This window comes from Leptinotarsa decemlineata, unplaced genomic scaffold (assembly GCF_025532065.1).
Source record: "Leptinotarsa decemlineata unplaced genomic scaffold, Ldec_3_MD MMD2_P_RNA_scaffold_9, whole genome shotgun sequence".
NCBI lineage: Eukaryota > Metazoa > Arthropoda > Insecta > Coleoptera > Chrysomelidae > Leptinotarsa > Leptinotarsa decemlineata.
Window position 1 is genome coordinate 923,529 of NW_027412536.1, and position 21,839 is coordinate 945,367.

Sequence of the window (21,839 nt, forward strand, 5' to 3'; positions counted from 1 at the left end):
TTTCTGAAAAAGCTTTGAAAAAACAAATTTTGAACAAAAATAGTGACACGAGTAGATTCGTTCCTTTTGATGACATGATATTATAATATTGAGAAAAGAAATGAATTAGCGTCTGAATAGCTGGGTAGTAAGCGACAGATTGGAGGTTTGCACACCCTGTAAAACTTAATAATTTGTATTGTAGAAGGTAAGTATAGAGTATTGTCCATATGAGGACACGTTGCCCCTCACTTATTTTCCGTAATGTGATATTCTACTTTATAGTGTACATTCCTTTCATTATATTCGAAGATGCATTTGGATGAATGATAGTTTTCATAATAATATAGATAAGTTGCCTACACTGGATTATGTGATTGTTTTCTTTCGTATGAAACCGTTTCCTTCAAGTATCAGACTCCCATCATCGTTCGCACGATGCAAGACATTTAAATTAACTTAGAGAAGCTTTTCCAGGGTAGTTACATCGACTTTTAACCAGCATTTCAAATATCCTGGAAACAGCTCAATATCAACAAGGCGTCTGATCCTGATGAAGTGCCTGACATCGTACTTAAAAAGTGCGCAAATGAACTCGCACCAGTATTTTGCAAATTTTTCAACTTGTCTTAAAAGAAAGTGGTTTCTCCTTCTTGTTGGAAGATTGCTCGCGTTCAGCCTATTCCCAAAAAGGGTAAGAAAAAGCTCTCAAATAACTATAGACCAGTCGCTTGGTTATCAGTGATATCAAAAATAATGGAAAAAGCCGTAAACCTACATATCCTCAAATATTTGGAAGGCTTTAATATCTTGGGCGATCATCAATATGTCTTTCGAAAACAAAGATCAACAGGCGACCTATCGTATGTCACCCATATTTGGAATAACGCAATCGAGAAACATTGAGTGTCAAGAGCGGTTGCGCTCGATATTTCTGAAGCCATTGACCGTGTGTGGCATGATGGTTTGCTGGCCGAACTTCGATGCTATGGCTTATCGGATCATTTTTGTGTGTAGCTCTTCAGTTTCCTGAAAGAACGTTCCCTACAAGTAGCCTTCGATGGATATATCTCGAATACTTTTACCATCAACGCTGGCGTTCCCCGGGGATCCATACTATCTGCAACCCTCTTTTTATTGTATATCAACGACTTATTGGAAAAAACCAAGAATCTAATATATTGCTCTGCTGATGACAGCACACTTATCTCGTCATTCCATTTGGATTCCAGGACATTGGCTGCAAATGCACATCTACCAGCAGGAGTTTGTTTGAAGGTGGTTGACAGCAGGAGGTTGCACATCTTGATGAAGATCCAGAAGTAATTTTGAATTGGGGTGGAAGTAACCAGGTTCAATTGAATGCCAAAAAAAGCCAGGCATCGGTTTACTGCAAAAAGATAAATGTCTCGGAACGGATATAATAATGTCGGGTCACACAATTCAACTTTATTGACTTATTTTTCTTTCTATTATTGGGGGTTGGAGTGAACACCAATATGTCTTGGCACAATCATGTCGGTGGAATTGCAAAGGCTGCTTCTCAAAAGCTTGGAACACTGTTCTGAACCAAAAAATTGTACACACCTCAGCATCTTTCGATGCTTTATAAAGCTCAGATCAGACCTTCTTTGGAGTATTGTTCTCATGTATGGAGCTCCACCTTTAAGCATACCCTGAAGCTGTTGTATTCCATCCAGAAAAGAGCCATCCGCCTGATTGAAGACGTGAGCATCACTTACAACATTGATAATGTGGAACATCGAAGAAAGGTTGGAGATTTGTGTCTCTTCTATACAAATACTTTCACGGGAAGTGTTCGAGTGGCTTGGTACGTTTGATCACACCAAGAGCGGTACATATCAGAAATACGCGACGGACTGTCGCTGCTCATCGTTTTGAGGTTCAACTCAGCACACCTCGAACTTCACTCTTTCATTTGGAGAACTGCGTTCATGTGGAATAAACTTCCTGAGAACGTTTTTCCAAATGGATTTAATCTCCAGCGATTCAAATCCAATGTGAATCACTACTATCGAACAGGTACCGTTCTTAGAGCGCCTTGAGGATTTTCCTGTAGTGATTTGTTTTATTCCCAAACTATGTTCCTGACGAACCTTCATGGTTCTGCTCGGCAAACACAGAATTGGTGATAATGTAATAATTCTAGATCAGAACCCTAATACTTTAGTCATTCCCATCTTTCTCCAATAGAAATTGACTATAGAATGGTATACATGTTAATCATTGTGGATAGTTGAAAATGACGTCAATTTCTATGGGAAACAGATTTCCATGACCCAGTAGGAAGAAAAAATTGAACGTTGAATTTGGAAATATATTTTGATTATATAGCCCTTGAATACTGAGAGCAGCGGAAAATAAATGATCGTTTCTACTATTTTTTACTGGTGTACTGATGATTTTATTTCTGTATATATTTTTCTGGTGAGATTGCTGTTTAGATATACAACTAACTAACCTGCTGAGCTTTTTGAGGAACAACTATCATTGTTGTTCATTCAGAATTTTATTCATTTGGCTAATTGAATTTGTAAAATAAAAGGCAATAATAAAATTAAAATAAAAGCATTTTTCACGTCGGAAAATAATGTTTCGATTAAAAATTGGTTCCACAATACAAATAACCTTTTTTATGAATCAAATTCATATTTGTATCAGAACATTACGTGTAAGTCAACAGACAACAGTTCTATTTTAAAATGGCTGACAGTATGAACTGATGTTAGATATTGTCAGTATATTGTCTTTGTGACTGATGTGTGTTCGTTATTTTATCTACCTTATGTAAGAAGTATATTTCTTCAATTAGTTTCAACAGCAAGAGTTTTAAGCTCTGAGGTTCAAACACAGGCTATGATGTTCGAAATATCGGCAAAGAACAATATTTTCTGATTGATTCGGCCGTGAGTGAGATATTTTTCAAATAAAGTTTGTGGAGAACAAATCGTGAGGTGTACTTTTTGGAAAGAACAATATTTTTATTCACCTGGAAGTATTTATTACAGCTAATCAAAACCTAGAATTTGATTTACTCATATTTAGTAATTTTATTCAGGGAATAAGTTATTCAATTCTTCATGTACTGCAGATAATATGAATTTTTGTTCAAAATATTTCTTTTCAGAGAAATATTGTGGAGCGAAACAAAAAATCTTATCATGAGACTTATTTATACTATAGTGAGTTATTGAGATTGCTCAATGAAAAGTGATTGCTGAAAAATACAGAAATTATAAAATTCAAAATATTTTCGTTGAGGATAAATGTATTGAAAATTTTATTAAACAATAACTTCTAGAGTAAATTATAATATCTGTTTCATACCTATTCATATTTGTATCAGAACATTACGTGTAAGTCAACAGACAACAGTTCTATTTTAAAATGGCTGACAGTATGAACTGATGTTAGATATTGTCAGTATATTGTCTTTGTGACTGATGTGTGTTCGTTATTTTATCTACCTTATGTAAGAAGTATATTTCTTCAATTAGTTTCAACAGCAAGAGTTTTAAGCTCTGAGGTTCAAACACAGGCTATGATGTTCGAAATATCGGCAAAGAACAATATTTTCTGACTGATTCGGCCGTGAGTGAGATATTTTTCAAATAAAGTTTGTGGAGAACAAATCGTGAGGTGTACTTTTTGGAAAGAACAATATTTTTATTCACCTGGAACTATTTATTACAGCAAATCAAAACCTAGAATTTGATTTACTCATATTTAGTAATTTTATTCAGGGAATAAGTTATTCAATTCTTCATGTACTGCAGATAATATGAATTTTTGTTCAAAATATTTCTTTTCAGAGAAATATTGTGGAGCGAAACAAAAAATCTTATCATGAGACTTATTTATACTATAGTGAGTTATTGAGATTGCTCAATGAAAAGTGATTGCTGAAAAATACAGAAATTATAAAATTCAAAATATTTTCATTAAGGATAAATGTATTGAAAATTTTATTAAACAATAACTTCTAGAGTAAATTATAATATCTGTTTCATACCCACCAAAGCATTATTCAATAATTATCAATCACCCAGCTCGACGACACCAATTTTATGCACGAGCATGCCCGTTGTCGATCACAATAGCAGTGGAGAGAGTCGTGCAGCGTCGGAGGAAGAGACCAATTTAGTTCAGTGTTCATATACCTTTTCCACTTTTCTTTTTTCATTGGAGGCAATTTCGAGGCCAAATTGAAATCTTTGTATTCTCGAACTCGACGTGGATGCCTCTCCAAGTCTGATATCTGATCAGATTATGCTTGCCTGCCAGCAGGCAACATAACCTTGCTGGAACAATTTCACCGTTATGTACCTCCATCTAGGTTGGCGTTGTACAGGAGCGCTACATATATCCTTAATATATCCTTAATAAATATATTTTGAGACAGAAAATTAGATATAAAAATGAGAATGAATTGTATGAGTTGGAATAGGATGATGTTAATGAAACATTTCAATGGATTACTCGTCAATAAGACGATGGACGCGAGAATGAACAAAAATTATTCACAGCCTATGCCTAAGCATAAACTTAATATGAACAGTCTGCTACAGTCTGCCGCAGTAGCAAATGAAATGATTGGCACTTCAGATTCATCTACATTTATGTATAGCACACTCTCCTTTCTGTAATAATTTGCCCTTTCATATAGATATTAGAAAAATAAATTTCTTTGAAAAAGTAAACTTTTCAACCGCTTCAGCATTTCATTAGCATTTCTATTGTTGTACCATGGAACTCGTTGATTTTTCTCTTCAATTTGAAGGCATTAATAAAATTGATCCAATCATCACACTGCTATTGAGCGATGAAACGAAACTGGGTTGAACCTAGTACAAAGCAATTCAACAAGTTCTTTCAAGAAGTTTTAATGTGATAATTTTGCAAGAAGAATCCTCATTTCAAAAATATCGATATGCATGGAAGCAAAAGGTATACAAACACAGAAATGATTTTATAGCGTACCAAGTTCTTGCAATGAAAACACTAACATAAAAAGTCGAGCTTTCTAAGTGATAAACATCATTTCTGCAGTGAGAATAACGGAAGGAGGGAATAAATGAAAGAATATATTTCGGAAGTTGAAGAATAGCGGGAGACTTTGTGAATAAAGTTAACGATATATTAGTACACAAATAAAAGTGGATGCTAGGAATATACGAGGCTTCCATAAAAAATTCAATTGAGCTGAAGTGAGATATGTTTTTGTTTACGAGCTGTTGTGATCATCTAGTGATTCTGATTTATGGTAGTAGAGTGGAATACTTGTATCACCTAACAAATTGAGTGTGTGTAAAAACTGTTGATTGAATGTCACGAATAATATTTTCCTTAAAAAACATTTTTGTGGAGAATTCCATATTTCTTTGAAACCTATGTCTGGAAATGGATTACCAACATGATGGACTATGAAATTAGAAAGTTTGATTACTTTTGAGTAGATTATCCGAATGTATCCACCAGGTATACATTAGACTATCTTCTTCAATTATGGAAAAATTACCTTCAAAGGAATGTTGAAAATTCAATATACGTATATCAAAATCTATCCAAAAAATTTATAATTGATGAAAAATATATTTAAAAAACGGAATATACTCGTACATTCGTATTCTTTAAAAAATATTTTTTATAAAGAAGTCCTACTGTTTTTTGGGTTCAGCTGTTCACACAATCGGTAGAATAAATAATGCTGAATGAGTAGAAAATCTTCTGAAGGGCCAAGTGAAGAGTTACAATCGGATGTCCGTGTCAAAAATTCGCGAAATATTTTCTTAAAATTTAGAAACCTTTGTCCAGAAATGAAAACAGTTACATAATTGTAAAAACGGAAAATAATACTGATCAGAAAAATAAAATATAATTGAATGCAGAATCTATTTTGAAAGTCCTGAAAACATTTATGGAGTTCATGGATGATTTTTATCAACAATAATTCAGAATTGCAATGGATCCATCCTTGTCATTGATTCTGAGTATCATTTTTATGGAACATTTTAGAGAAACCTACTTCGAGACTTACAAGAATGATCCAAAGTGAAAATATGGTGGAGATATGTCAATGATGTATTTTCTATCTGGGACCATAATCTGAAAATGTTCTACCCAATATAAAAAGAAAAGTAAAATAGAATTCTCACTGAATAGTATTTTTTGCAGAGCAACGGCGAGTTAGACCATAAAACCATAACAAATTTAGTTTCGACTGACTCATCTTCGTATTCTATATTAACTTTTTTTTATACCGAAGAGATAATTCAAATAAGCTTGTGCCAGGACACAAATAATATCGAAAGACATGAGGAGGCGAGCGGAGTAGCCGGACAATGTGCAATCTCCCTTTTCTACCACTACCTATAGTTTGAATGTGACGGAATTGGCACATTTTGGAAAAAAATAATGGCATGTTCATACTGAAATATAGACACACCTAAGAAACTATTGTATAGTAAACTTGCTGTTTTGAATACTGTTTAGTGAAAATATCACAATAAGGCGTTACTTGAATATGTTATAGTTTGATAAACTAACCACGTTCAGAAACTGTGTTTATCAATTAACCAAGCCAAGCCCGTTTGCTCCACTCAAAAACATATCACGAAATGAAGATAGCTGTGATATATTTCCAATACACTTACTTGACCGAGAGTTAAACTACTTTAGGTGAGTTCATTGAGTGAAGCCAGTTTGCAAAAAAATATTAAAATAACTCTATTTATTGGGAAAGAAAGTTTTTGGCTTTCTACTACTCCATCTGATACAAAAAAAAGGGATGAGAGAATCTTCCAAAGAAAGGAAGGAAGTAATCAATTTGAAACTCTATACATTTGGAAGATTCTCTCATCCCTTTTTTTTGTATCAGATGGAGTAGTAGAAAGCCAAAAACTTTATTTCCCAAAAAATTAATCACTCCTAAAAATATAACCCCTTCAATTCAAACTCTATTTATATTCATTACCTGCATTAATTGATCTTTTTCATATTGAAAATCATTGAATGTTCGACATAAAGAAGCATGAATTTATTATCCATTCACAATAACGTGTTTTCCTTTTTAAACCAGTAATTCAAAGAAAGAAAAGGTGTATGCCACTCGCGTTTGTTTAATATGATAGGCTTAGCATTTATTTCAATTTAAACGATTCATGGATTTATATTTCAAATTTTTAATGCAAAAATATTAAATTATTTTATGTTCAGCAGTAAATTATACCGTAAAGGCTCTTACGTAACCAACTTTTGATAAAGCGTTCATGGTTTTTTAGATTTAAAACACTTTCGAGACATACTCCGTATATGAAATCAAAAGATAAGGCAATAAAAATAATTTATCGTTATGTTTTCTGAAGAAATTTGCAAAGTTTGTAAGTAACACTTCATCATAACAATAGCTATTATGTTCAACACGGTCACTCTTGACCTGTTATCATCTTAGCACGTTTCGAGATAATTCTTTAGATTTATTATTCGTTTTGGAAGGATCGACAGTTAAGTTTCCAATTTTTCTCCAGCGAATTTTTTATAGTACCCATGTACTATTGAAACCACTAAGCATCTTCACAAGATTCACAATTCAGAAATGAAATATATCATGCACGGAAAAAAAAGATTTGTTTCTTTAAAGAAATTTATTTAGTCTAATTTATTTCATCACTTTGATTAAATATCATTCATTCCAAACGACGTGTGTATTGTATCGATTAGATGATAATTTTGCGGAGACAAAATGAAATTCTCATTTCAATTTCTCTAATATGTCAATTCAAGAGGTCTTTTACTTGGTCAAATGAATTGTGGATCATTTCAAGAATAACATTTATTGAGTTCTCAAAATAATTCGGTAGGGTCAAACAATATAATTTCATCAAATCAAAAGTACGTCTGTTGAATGAAAACTTTCCAATTCAGTTTAACACTATGGGGTGCTGTTTTGACACTAATATATAATTGAATCAACTGAATATTTATTTTCACTTCAACAATACATATCAATACCTTTAACTAATTTTGGAAATAATTTCAAGATTATGGATAATTTCATTTCAATATTTTCATTATTTGTTGGTTTGAAAAATTTAATTGTTTCCTTTAAAGAGATGATATAGTTGAAATACTTCTAAGGAATAGAGTGCCGGTCGGCACCATTTGCATTTTCGCAAGAACCGTAAACTAATCACGAATGGAATAAAAATTAACAATATGTTTTGTGTTTTTCAAGGAAATGACGAAGAGGTTTACAGTTTCTTTTTGATTATACGTGGATTGAAGTTTTTCAGTGTTTTCACAGGTATGTTGATAATATACTTTCTTTCATTCCATATTTTGAAATAATTATGAATAGCATGTATTGGATAAACGGACATCGTTTTTTTCAAGCACCTGCCCATACATTTTTCTCGACAGCTATCTATAAAAGTGGCTTGAAGTTCTTATTATTTAATGTAATGACTGAAAGAAAGCTTCCATATTTTCAATTCTGTTTTTAAGAAAGTAGAAGTTGTCGAGTGAAATGATTATCATTGAGAGGTAGGTAGGTATGCATACACTGGGTACCTAGTTGTCCTTTGATCTTTGGATACGAAGGAATTGGACATTTTCAGAGTAAATACAATTGAGGTGTTTGCCACAGAAATAGGTGTAGGTATACAATGTCGGCGAAGAGCTGTACCTTTATTTCTAATTGTAAATTTCTTACATCATAAATAATTGAATGGTGACGTAAACAATTATTTCATTTTCATCATAATAGTATATACTGAATCCTTGAAGGAACCTCTTTTTAAGATTTTTCTTTCAAAGAACATTGTGAAATAATCACAGTTTTCTCTTGTATTACTTTATTAAAATCAGTAATACCAAAAAAGGAAAGTTATTTGTAACATATTTACAGAAATGATGACATCCAACAAAACTGCACAAACTCAAAACATGCAATATAATCTCTTTTATTTTTAGACATGGAGAAATTTCTTAATAACTTGGGATTAAATGACCTAATTGGCATTTTTAAAGGTAAAAAAATACATATATTATTTATCTCCTAATAATATACTTGAAATACATACTTTTCAGACAGAAAATGATGTAACCTTAGACATAGCTAAAATGCTCACTGATGAAGAAATGAAAGAAATGACTCCCCCAATTGGCAAAAGAAAAATGTTCAATCAAGGAAACAATTGATTGAATAAATTAAGAATGATATATAACAGAGGTATGTCTTTCATTCATAACTTTAATAATAAATATGTATACCATTACAATTAAAAACATATTCAGTTTTCTCAAATAACTATATATTTTTGCGATTTGCTGTAGATACTTATTATTATTCAGGTCTATACCTAAATAATTAATTGCTAGAATTCTTAAATTCAATAGATTTGAAGGCCTGAAAGTTATGATTGGAGACCTAGGTAAATTTTGTCATCACAGTCATATTTCTAATCAAATTTTTCTGTGATGAAGTATGTCATTGTTTTTTTCTATTATCAAAAAATAAGGGTATCTCCTTTTGTCGAATTGGATGTGTACAAAAAAAATAATAATATTTTTATATTTCTATGGGATAATATCTAAGCTAGTTGGTAGAAATTGATCCAATAGTATTATTGCGAAAATGTAGACTATCTCTAATCTCTGTTCTCTTTCATTTTAGATCATTACTTCAGTGAAAGGTTTCGAAATCAACTCTAATTGTTTTTTAGTAGATATCACCAATAACAATAATAAATAATAAAATATGTTAATGTTTTATATTAGGATTACCCATTTGTGAAAAATTTATATTTTCATTTAAATATTTGTAGAAGTCTATTATAATTTATTAATTGTTTGAATAAATTTGGTAATAAAATTTCTTGATTTTTATTTATATTTTGCTCATTCTCACGTTGAACAATTTTCCATGGCATTTACATAATCAGTATTGAATATGAAATATTATCCGCAAGACTCCCATCAGCAACTGATTAAAAAATTGTAATACGTAAGTAGATCAATAATCCAGTTGAGAAAATGATACAAAGTGTATTTAATGTATTGAGAAATCGGGTTGTTGAACAAACTATAATATATTCTCACAATTATTCAATAACTTGATCTATTTTGATTGGAGATTCATGTAAATTCAATCACTGACTCTGTATTTCTGATTCTGCCTAAAAGTAATTTTCTCAATATACTAAAACTATTCAATGTCAAAATGTTGTCATTTTGATGTTGAAGACTTCTTTCAAAATTGAAATTTCCAAATTGAATATTCTCACATAGCACAGCCCTCGATAAAGCTAATAAACATTAGCGAAAGCTCGGGCAGCTAAAAAGAGTAAATATTTATTCTAATCAGATCGAATCCCCGAAAAACTACTATTCTATATATGTATATATATATATATATATATATATATATATATATATATATATATATATATATATACAGTGTGACCCATTTAAAATGGAACCACCCCTGTAGAATGTGCATTTTTCAATCAATCTCAATTTTTTTTTATTGAAATATTAAGCATGAAAAACTGTATCTTGACACTAACTTTCACAATTTTAGTTTCATTTCCAAGGCACTCTATGGTTTTTTTTGTTTGTCAAAAACGGCAAAAGTTTATTAGGCAATTTTTGTTTTCAAATTTGACTACACCACTGGATTCGTAGTCGTTATAAATCAAAACTGTCAAATTTTCATTAAAAAATATTTGTTAACAACGAAGTTACAACAACTTCAATTTTGGAAACAAAGTATTTGTTTGTAATTTTTATTCAGATTATAGACATATTTGAGTGATGGCAACACTGTCATCACCAAGTAGAACACGAGTGAATTTGTACAGTGAAAATCCGAAGTCAACAGCTCAATGCGTTCTACAGTTATAACTCCTGAAAATATGGTAATGTGAGAGATTTGTGGTGCAAGCGTTTTGTAATAAAAATCTGACTATGCCACTGGATTTGTGGATAATATTCCCTTAAAATCATCCATTTGAGTGTAGGTTACGAGAAGTAAAAATTAAAATAAAAATTGAATAATTGAATAACAGAAAATTAAAAGTTCATTTTCAAGTTACGCAGTAGTAGACCAAGTTCAGAATCTCATGTCATGGGATCTCCCAATTGCGCTTTTACCAAATCTTGATAGAATCTTGAAGTATTAATGGTCATACTTGTAAACTTTTTGGAAGTTTCCCAATAATAAATAATAGTACTTTTGTAACAGCGCACCTGGAAAATCACATTTTATGAGATTCTGAACTTACTCTACCTTCTTCTATAGCTGATGAAAACAAAATGTATACAAACAAGTTTCAAAGTATTTATTCAACAATTAATTGCCATTAAGAAAAAACTGATACTAAAATAAACATTGATTTAAAACTAAACATTCAAATTTTTGTGGCTTCTACCAAACCTCCATTAAGTTCAATACATTTATCGTATCTCTTCCGAATATTGTTTACACTATTTCTTATTTGTTGAACTGTAATTTCGGCACAAGCTTGTCGTATCCTTTGCATGAGTTCAGCTCGATTCGTTGGTCTTGTTCTGTATACTTTTTGTGTCAGAATACCCCACAGAAAAAAGTCTAATATTGTTAGATCAGGCGATCTAGGTGGCCATTCAATTAAGTCACTACCTCGTCCTATCCAATGATTTGGAAACTGGTTATTTAGCCACTCTTTAACAATCCTCGAATTGTGCACGGAACAGCCGTCGAGCTGAAAATATAAATTTACTTGTTCCGCAAGAGGCATTTCATCTATTTCGTGCGATAATTGGTTATTTAGAAATTCCAAAAAATTTTGCCCGTTTATGTTTCCATCAAAAAAATATGGACCTATTATTCTATTTTTTACTATACCACACCAAACGTTAACTTTTTCGGAATATTGACTTTTACAATTTATGATCCAGTGCGGATTTTCCGTAGCCCAATACCGAGCATTTTGCGATGAAACTACCCCATTGGTGCTGAAAGAAGCTTCATCACTAAACATTATGCAGTTTTAAAAATTTCTTGTATTCAGGTACTCGCCTTGTGCCCACAAACAAAATTCCATACGTTTCACTTCATCACCTGCCTTTAAAGAGTGAAGAAATTTAGGTTTAAATGCTCTCATTTTGTTTTGTTTAAGACATCGTCGAATAGTCTCTCTCGGTAAGTTTAAATCCAAACTGGCGACTCGTAAACTTCTGTTTGGGTGGTTTCTAAAATAATCTAAAACAGCACCTTCGTTTAAATTTCTTCTTCGGTGATTATTTTTTAAAATATGTTTGCTGACTGAACTTGGTCTACTACTGCGTAACTTGAAAATGAACTTTTAATTTTCTGTTATTCAATTATTCAATTTTTATTTTAATTTTTACTTCTCGTAACCTACACTCAAATGGATGATTTTAAGGGAATACTATCCACAAATCCAGTGGCGTAGTCAGATTTTTATTACAAAACGCTTGCACCACAAATCTCTCACATTACCATATTTTCAGGAGTTATAACTGTAGAACGCATTGAGCTGTTGACTTCGGATTTTCACTGTACAAATTCACTGGTGTTCTACTTGGTGATGACAGTGTTGTCAGATCTCAAATATGTCTATAATCTGAATAAAAATTACAAACAAATACTTTGTTTCCAAAATTGAAGTTGTTGTAACTTCGTTGTTAACAAATATTTTTTAATGAAAATTTGACAGTTTTGATTTATAACGACTACAAATCCAGTGGTGTAGTCAAATTTGAAAACAAAAATTGCCTAATAAACTTTTGCCGTTTTTGACAAACAAAAAAAACCATAGAGTGCCTTGGAAATGAAACTAAAATTGTGAAAGTTAGTGTCAAGATACAGTTTTTCATGCTTACTATTTCAATAAAAAAAAATTGAGATTGATTGAAAAATGCACATTCTACAGGGGTGGTTCCATTTTAAATGGGTCACACTGTATATATATATATATATATATATATATATATATATTCAACGAAAGTCATTTTTTGTGGAAACACTATTTTTTGTTATTCAATCTTTCGGAAATATTTGTTTTTCCTTTATCAAGAATATCTACAAAATAAAGATCATGTGAATACTATACAGTAATAGATATGTTACAAAAACTCACCGAGGTTAGTATAAAATATAAAAAAGGCATATAAATCCAAACATAAAAACGAAAAGTCAAATGCAAAATTTGACGTTGAAAATTTTGTTACAGCACCAGAGAAAATGTGATTATTATAATATTTACGCATACAGTGAGATTTAAATGTAAGTGTAAGTGAAAAATTATTAGTAATATGATATTGAAATCATTTGTTCAATTTTATTTTTCAAAATTAAAATATAATTGTGAATTTGACTTAAATTTTGTATTTCTGATTTTTTGTTTAAATTATTATTATGTTTACTTATGTGAACCATTTCTAGAAAAAGCCTTTTGAATTTATTATTTTCAACTATTAAAATTTTAGTATTTTGATAATTCATAACATGATCTGAAGAGATAACATGTTCAGCTAGTCCACAGGAACGTTTGTTTGGTCTGCAGTCACTTTTATGTGAAGTGATTCTTCCAGATAGATTACGACTGGTCTCACCAATGTAAATTGAATTACAAGAATTAATATCATATTATGATTAATTATCACTTTGTCAACAAATTCATATACTATTTCCCTATACCTATCTATTTCCGTTTAGTGGATATGAATTAATTTCGATATTTTTTTTACCAAACATGAACTTTCATAAATGCTGATAATCTTGAACTCTCTTGCACTAAAACGATCAAATTTGAAATGGAATGGAGTGATACTATGAGGATCTTCACTCCGAGTCATATTTTCATTTGCCTCATACAGGGTCTTCAAAAAATGCAGATACTTTGATCTCATGAAAAATTTAGTGGAACTCAATTTTTTCAAAAGGAACACCCTGTATATTTCAACATTTTTGAGCTCTACATTCAATTTTAGATTAACTTTGTTCAGATAATACTATTTCTATTTTGAACCGTTTTCGAGATAAACTGTTTCAAACGGAAATTGACATGGTTTCCTTGTTCATCACTCATTTTTGTAAAACAGATTTCGTTTGATGTTTCTCAATTAGTCACAGATAATACAATGAAAAGATAATTATTAAAATACTCCTCAACCATTGAATGAAACTTCTCTTCAAACAATAGTTTTATTAACGCTGAAACACGAACTGAAAATAATAAACCCATAAATTAATGAGTTAATTTAATCGTCAGTATATTTCAGAATATGTTCGAACACATCTCCAACTCTGCTTAAACAAACATGTAATCTCTTCAAAAGATTGTCATGTGTAGCGCTTCTGATAAAGTCTGGAGTCAAACTATTGAAGCAGTTGTAACTCTCGATTTCATATCTTCCATTGTTGTTATTGGAGTAGAGTAAACCATATTTTTAATGAAACCCCACACGAAATAATCTAATGGATTGCCATCTGGTGTTCTAGGAGGCCAACGAAAAGGTCCATTATTACCAATCCATCTGTCTTCGACGATTTCGGTTAAAGCTTCGCTGACTGAATGAGAATTATGGGGTGGAGCATCATCCATTTGGTTCCTACACGTTCTCTTCCTGGTCTATTATTTAAAATCATTTGAAGTCCATTCCTCAGTAAATCTTCATATTTTTATGCATTCAAATTATCATCATAAAACTCGATATAGAAAATTGATTCATTCTTTATGGCACAAGATACATTGAATTGCCATTTTTCTTGAAAACCCCTTTGGCGGACAACATGGGGAATTTCTGGCGCCCAATAATGACTGTTGTGTCTATTGAAAACTCCATTTTTTGTAAACTTGGTCCCACATGTCCATATGATATTGTCAAGGAAATGTTCATCCTCTTGAGTCTTGACAAGTAACCATTCAAAGAATTCCAATCTACGAGGTAAATCAGTCTCTTTCAAATGTTGGACACAGTAGAACGTATAGGGATGCCATTTATGCTTATTAAGAATTCGACAAATTGTCACGTAGGGTATACCTATTTTCCTTTCAGCCTCGTGCAGAGAAGTATTTGGAAATGCATGAAAGTATCCCAAAATTGTTATACCATTGTCATCATCATCCACTTTAGTCTTCTTACGAATGATTTTTGGACGGAAGGTTCCATTCAACCTACAGTTTTTTAGTATTATTGGGCTTCGGAAGTTGTGGATATCTTTCATGAAATACTCGGCATGTTCTACTTGCAATTCTATTGCACTCACCATAAATTATTAATAAATTCAAGAAATCTTCATTACTGTAACCTAATCTTGACATTATTCTATTATAATTGGTAGCTATCACAATCAGTCAAAACCACCAACGAAAGTCTGACGTTAAATAATTGGTTTATTTATTTTTTCAAAGCACACTATTGAAAAAGATTAATGTGTACTGTTGTACGTTAGAGACCATTACCTCAATGTATACAAAATGTAACTTTTTCTAAGGTAGGTACATACCAATTTCGAATTGACTGATCTGAGACAGTTAAAAAACTGGATCAAAAAGAAATATTTAAAAAATCTGTTTTTCCGTTAATCAGCTGCCGCCCCCATACAAACGACAACTCTCAGAAGTTGAGAAACTTGTGCGAGCTAAGGACTAACGAAGTCTTACCTTTTAACGTGTGATTCCTAACACGGTTGCAGAATCATTCCAGCTTCAACCAGATAAATTCTCTCGAGAAAAATATCTGGTCGAGGCGGGAATCGAACACACGACCTTCCGATCGTGAGTCGGACGCACTACCACCGCGGCCAATTCCACAACACCACATATTACCAAGTATAAAAAAAAATATTGAATATCCACAATAAGTGATGAATTCAAAAAAATGAGCAAGAAAACCAGGCAGTTCCCGTTTGAAATAGTTTATCTCGAAAACGGTTCAAAATAGAAATAGTATTATCTGAACAAAGTTAATCTAAAATTGGATGTAGAGCTCAAAAATGTTGAAGTGACACGGAGTGAAGATCCTCATAGTATCACTCCACTCCATTTCAAATTTGATCGTTTTAGTGCAAGAGAGTTCAAGATTATCAGCATTTATAAAAGTTCATGTTTGGTAAAAAAAATATCGAGATTAATTTGAAAAATCAAAGAAGCCGCAACTTTATAGTAGAAGCGACAACGCTGGTTCGTCTGAAATATTTTAGGCGTGTAGGTCATATTGATTTATGCATACTGTGAAATTTTCAGGTTGATCCGTTGAATAGTTTGTCAGAAACGGCTAATTAACGCTCATCCGGATGGGACAATCTGGTGAATCTTTCTTTAAGAGATAAAATTAAGTTGGTTTTCATCCTTGAAGGATGGTGTGAAAAATAACTAATGAACCTATTGCTACATATAGTTTTTCTGTGCCACGTAGTCTTAAGAATGTTTCCTTCAAACCTGATGACTTTCATGTCAAGAAAAGGTAAAGAATCATTAACTTCTTTTTCTCAAGTGAATTGAAGATGTGGATTGAAAGAGTTGAAAAAGTCAAGAGTTTTTCTATCATATCTGAAGGGAGTGCTAAGAATATATCATCAACATATCGTTTAAGGAGGGGGATATTATATTCTATTTCATTTAAAATTTCAGTCAGAAGGTTATTCAGTACAAAATTGCAAAGAATTGGAGATAAAGTAGAACCCATAGGTGTACCAAAATTTTGTTTATAATATTGACTGTTAAATTCAAATATATTTGTGTCAAAAACAAATTTCAATAAAATAAGGAATTTTTTTTATCTACAGTGGTATATTGTTCAATTTCGTTCCAATGATTTTCAATACTTTGAATTATTAATTGTAATGGAAGATTAGTAAAAAGAGAAACAACATCAAACTTACAAATTACAATTTTATATTGATCGGGTAACTGAAAATTGTGGACGATTTCACTAAAACGCAAAGAGTCTTTAATATGAAAATGATTATCAGTTTTGTAGGCAAGAGTTGAAATATCTGTCAAAAATTTTGCAATTGGGCCGTTAGGAGAAGGAATAGAGGAAATAATAGGTCTCATTGGAATAGATGGTTTATGAATTTTAGGTAAAGCGTAGAATCTGGGAGCAGTAGCGTTATAGATTTTAATTTGTTTGTCAGTAATGTCATCTCATTGTTTTTTATTAATCAAGTGTGAAATCAATTTATTAGCTTTTTGTTGTAATGTACAAACAGGATTACCTCTTAGTTTGGTGTAATATTGTGGATTATCAAGATGTTCTTGACATTTATTTGAGTAATCATGCTTGTTCATAGCAACAGTTACATTGCCTTTATCACTCTGGACTATGTAAATTTCGGAATGTTGCTTGAGAAAAGTTTTACATCGATCATAATATTTATTGAGGAAGTGATCAATTTGGTCTTTATGTAAATAATTTGTTATTACATTAGTGTACTTAGATCTGAGTACGTCTTGTCTCGTATGGTCAAAAGACTGTGTAATATTAGTCCGCTAATAAAGATGAAACTTGGAAATCTTTTTTGGAAGAAAAAAGTGCAAACTTAGGACCAAGAGCTGAAAATTTTTAACTTCGAATGGAAAATCAATGTTTGTGAGATTTTTGAACCAATTTTCTTTAAATTTTATATTCTCAAATGAAGTTTTCTCAAGATGGAGAAATTTATTGATATTAGTGGATTTTATTTTATGAAATGAATTGTTGTAACATATATTCTGTCTACGTTTATATTCAAGAAAAGTGTAAAAATTCAAAATTGATTTGGATTTGGTCTGAATATCAAGAAGCTTTCTCTCAAAATAGTTTATGTCAGAAAAAGTGATTTTGATTTCTAAATTTAAGATATTTTTTCCAAACTTGGAATTCAAAACTTTCAATTCTATCGTCAACATTTCCTCTACGGTGATGTAACAAATTATTCACATTTACTAAACTGTTGGTAATATGGTTCGGAAAACAATTGGATTTCTTGCATTTAATTAAGAAGGTTCTTCGGTTACGTAAGGATGCCAATTTGGTGGTGGTGTTTGCCCATTCTTCAAGTTGTAGAACAGCGGAAGGTCCATACTGTCTTCTGATGTCGTCATAAAACCCCATAATTATAGGTATTGAAAGGTCAAATTTAGTTGACTGGTTATTATACAGGCTGATTCACGGTGGATGGCACATTAGACGTTTCTGGTGAACCAGACAACGGATCACTTTGAAAATTTAATGGAGGGCATATTCGGACATTCTCTAGCCAACTAAAATATTTTCGACAATGCGGTGTTGCCGCTTCTATTAGAAAGCAGTAGCAACTTTGATTTTTCAAATGGAACACTCTGTATATAATATTATTTTTGGAATCTCCAATAATTACCCGACAACTTTTCTTGATATTACCCTATACCTATCTGTTACCGTTTTCGAAATAAAAATAAATTTCAATTTTTTTCTTCGAAAATCATGACTTCTAAAAATGCCGATATCTTTTAGTTAAGAAGTACTATGATATCGAAATTTGGTTTGGAGTTAGGTGATACTTGGACACTTCCCACACGTCAGCCTAATCTCCGTTACTTCAATACAGGATGGTAAAAAAATACAGTTTTTTCGTTGGCTTGAAAAAGTTGCTGAAATTTGATTATTTTAAATGGAACACCCTGTATATTATTGAATATTCGGAAAGCTGCTGAAATTTGCTTTCTTTCTATGTATATCATACCTATACCTAACTAGTCAAGTTTCGGACTTATGAACATTTATTTGTGAAAATGTCCCTTCAGAATGGTATTTCCATTCGGTATTTGGTAAGCAGGCCATGATTACTATTTGACAGTAGCGTTGTGACATTCTCCTAATAATATCAACATTTTCGTCACTTCAGAAGTTGCAAATACCTTCAAAACGATGGAACAAAACTATTCAAACGAAGTTCTTATGAATTTGTTTATTATTTTTGGACAGTGTGACAAAATTATCAGCAGAACATGTAGAAAGTTCAATGAAATGTATTCGAATCTACCGCCAATGAACCTCAAGAAATTTATACGAATTCAGAACAATTTCAATGCATTTGGATCAACTTTGAAAGCACCAAGAAACTTGCCTCGACCCGTGGTTCACCAGAAACGTCTAATGTGCCATCCACCGTGAATCAGCCTATATAACTATAAATTATTTTTGAGTTGAATATTTCAGTCAATATCTGCGGGCTATGGAAACACTATTCTTTGTTATTCAAGCTTTCGGAAATACATTTTTTTCCTTTATCAAGAATATCTACAAAATGCACTAGAACCGAAAGGTGTTTTTGAACCATCTGTGAACCAACATACTATCTGCTCATAATATTTCCTTCTCCCGGTGGATCCAGTCTCCTCTACTCGGGAATAGTTGAAGGCATGAAGTCAGAGGTCATTTTCAGAATGCTATGACTTCCAGTGTTAACCAACAGTCTGTTGCACTGTGCATTCAATTGATTTGTGCAATTGGCAGTGTGCACAAGTCTATATGCTGTCCATCTAGCCTCTCCCTCCAGAAAAATGTGCAGAGGAGGTAGATCTAGAAAGATCTTAATGGCCGCCGACGGTGTGATACTGATGGCACCACTGATATACAGAAAAGCCTGTCTCTGTAAGCCGGAAAGCTTTGCCTGGGCAGTTTTCTGTAAAGCCTTCGGCTACCAGGCAATTGCACCATAAGTGATCATTGGTTTGACAATCATCACATTAATCCAATGGATTTGTTTGGGACCTTAACCCCAAGTTTTACCACAAATCCTTCGACGTGTCTATAGGGACAGTCTGGCTTTGTGTAAAACTTTTTTCAAGTGAGCGTTCCAGCTGAGTTTTTTATCAAGGACAATGGCAAGAAACTTCACCTCCGTTTCAAAAGGAATGACCTCACCATTGAGGGAAAGTGGCGTTAGATCGTCCAAAGTTCTCCTCCTGGTGAAGGGGTTTATCACAGTTTTGCTGGGGTTGACAGACATCTGTTTCCTCAGGTATCTACTGTAAATAACGTCCATCGTGCTTTGAAGGATATAACAAGTTATCTTTTCCCGACGTGGACCTTACCAAGATGACAAGGTCATCTTCTGCATAAGCTTGCAGATCTATTTTTCTTCTATAGAGGGCATCAAGCAGACTATCCATTAGGAGCGATCACAGAGGAAGAGATAGTACCCCACCTTGAGGGAAGCCTCTGGTGACCCTGAACCTAATGGTCTCGCCTTGAAGAGTCGTATTTGCAGTTCTGTTTACCAGCATGGCAACGATCCTATAGGTTTAGGTAGTGCATTGCCAAATGCTCCTTCAATATCGATAATTACAACCGAAGAGTCTATCTCATCACATGGGGGTGTTGCCATTTTTGTGAATACGCTAACGTATTAAACCTTAACATTTCTCTCAACTCTGAAGCAGGTATGGATATCGTTTATATTCAACAAAGAGAAATATGTTATTGGCTTTCTCTACAGGGCCCCAAGTTTCACTGCGCACGATTTTTTTGCTGATCTGGAAGAGGTGCTATCAGCACTAGTTCCTACCCATGAATACATTCTGTTCAGATGGGACCTCAAGATTGATCTTCTGAATCCATCATCTCAGGTATGTAAGAACCTGTATGGGATTTTATAATCCTATGGATTGTCTCATGTTGTTGATGAACCTACTCGTTACAGTGCGACACGAAGTTCTTTCATTGTTCCGAAGTTTTAGATATCACCGACCGTGCTGTAGTTGATTGTTCCACTTTTTCCGATCACAATCTAGTGGAAGGCAAAATTGGAACTGGACATTCCAAAATTCTTACCTCCATGCATACATTCAGGGATTTCAAAATTTTCGATAATGATGCTTTTTTGGTGGATCTTACGAATGCCAATTTAGACTCAATTCATCAAATGAGAAATATAGATAAAAAAACTTCTACACTCAATTCGATTATCCTAAAAACGTTAGATTCCCATGCTCCTCTTAGAACTGTTCGAATTTCGAAAGAAAGGCCTCATGGTTGACAGCAAACTTGAAGTTCATCATGAAACTGCGTGATAGAGCTTTCAACAGATTCGAAAGAAGCAAGCTCCCCTTCCACTGAAATTATTACAAGCAAATGAGAAACCTCATTAACCGCACAATTAAGTTGGAAAAGAAGGCCTACCTGGAGTTCCGTCTCAAAGGTAAGAGAAATAAATTTTGGAAGGATTTAGCTTCCTTGGGCGTACATAAAAAATCCAATAGAACCATCCCTGAAGAGCTCACTAATGCCAATGATCTCAATACCTTCTTTTGTAATAGCTCTTCACTTATGTCGAATCCAGGTAATGATATCTTATCATTTTTTATCATATCTTATCACAAATACCCTTTTCTGTGCCTTTCTCTTTGTTCTTAAACCACATGGCTTTCACCGGTAATTCAATAATTCCAAAACAAAAAACGATTTTTAGTAAATTTTAATTCAATATATTTCTTTGTATCCAGTGAGGTGTCTTTTAACTTAATGACTTGTTCATTGTATAGACTTGTTTCAATTGTTCAAATGTAACATTCTTTTCGACACAACCAAGCTCACTAACACTTTTCCCTGAAGATGATAATAAATTTTATCGAAATATTGGAATAACTTGTGTTATAAGAAGATAATTCCCAAGTTTTGTATATATATATATATATATATATATATATATATATATATATATATATATATATACAGGATTTGAAGCTTTATATCTTCTATTAAGTATCTGCGAGCGCTTTCGACAGTTGGTAGTACTGTCATCTTCTGGCACTCCTCAAACTGAACTGGTCATCCTGCTGTCTGTCAGATAGCAAAGAAAAATG

General features: G+C 32.5%; 1 protein-coding gene and 1 long non-coding RNA gene across 7 annotated transcripts in view; one reads left to right on the top strand and one right to left on the bottom strand.

Moving 5' to 3' along the window:
• The window catches only part of Rbp6 (RNA-binding protein 6), a 1,483,108-nt gene that overhangs the window by 923,396 nt on the left and 537,873 nt on the right, over nt 1-21,839 (bottom strand). The gene's annotated exons all lie outside the window — the stretch shown is intronic.
• On the top strand, nt 7,652-10,231 carry LOC141480432 (uncharacterized). The gene is made up of 4 exons (XR_012464338.1): nt 7,652-8,302; nt 8,971-9,027; nt 9,088-9,229; nt 9,674-10,231. It is a non-coding gene; the product is annotated as an uncharacterized lncRNA (long non-coding RNA).